Here is a 922-nt window from a genome sequence, read left to right as displayed (position 1 = left end):
ACACGCAGGAGACCTTGGGGAGTGACCACTGCATTCTCAAGATCTGCCTGGACTACAATAAGCATCGCAAACCGAGAGGGCAGGCCAGGCTCACGGACTGGTCGTTGTTCCGTAAGGCGGAAGATGCTACGCTTACCGCGCCCATTGAAAAGTATGAGGAGTGGGCCGACTCATTGCTGGAAGTCAGGGATCGCTTTACGCGTACGCTCCAGACCTCAGAAGAAATTCCAGCTATCGACAACCACCTGCTACATATATGGGAGGCGAGAAGAGGTCTAACGCGGCGATGGAAGAGGCAAAAGTATAACCGCAAGCTCAAGATCAAGATCGCGGAATTAACGTCGCAAGCGGAAGAGTATGCATGGACCTTGGCCAAGAACAATTGGTTGGCAAAATGTGACTCCTTGAAAGGCAGCCTCGGCACCAAGGCGGCGTGGCGTCTTCTTAGATGTTTGATAGAGCCCACCAAGTCGCGCGGGGAGCAGCAACGTAACCTCAAGAGAGCCCTGCATGGCTTCGCGGGCACGGACGAGCAGCTGGTTGCAGCCCTCACCAGCAAATCTATCTGTACGATGAAAGACAACGAGCCAGTGCGGGAGTCTGAAGGTATGGAGAATCCGGACCTGGATCGGGAGTTTGAGGTCGAGGAAATACAGGCGGCGCTTATGGGCATGAGGCACAGCACGGCACCAGGGAACGACAATGTGACGGTGGGATTGCTTGCCAATCTTAATCGGCAGACGCTCGAAAATCTCACGCAATACATCAACGAGTGCTAGGGAAGTGGAAAGCTACCCAGGGCGTGGAAGACGGCTGATGTAAGCTTCATTCCCAAGCCTGGAAAGGAGGTGAACATCAATAACCTGAGGCCAATCTCGCTTACATCGTGCGCAGGGAAGCTTATGGAGAAGGCGGTGCAACT

The sequence above is a fragment of the Dermacentor silvarum genome, chromosome 4 (assembly GCF_013339745.2).
Source record: "Dermacentor silvarum isolate Dsil-2018 chromosome 4, BIME_Dsil_1.4, whole genome shotgun sequence".
In the NCBI taxonomy this organism is placed as follows: Eukaryota; Metazoa; Arthropoda; class Arachnida; order Ixodida; family Ixodidae; genus Dermacentor; species Dermacentor silvarum.
Note: the sequence above shows the minus strand (reverse complement) of the source record.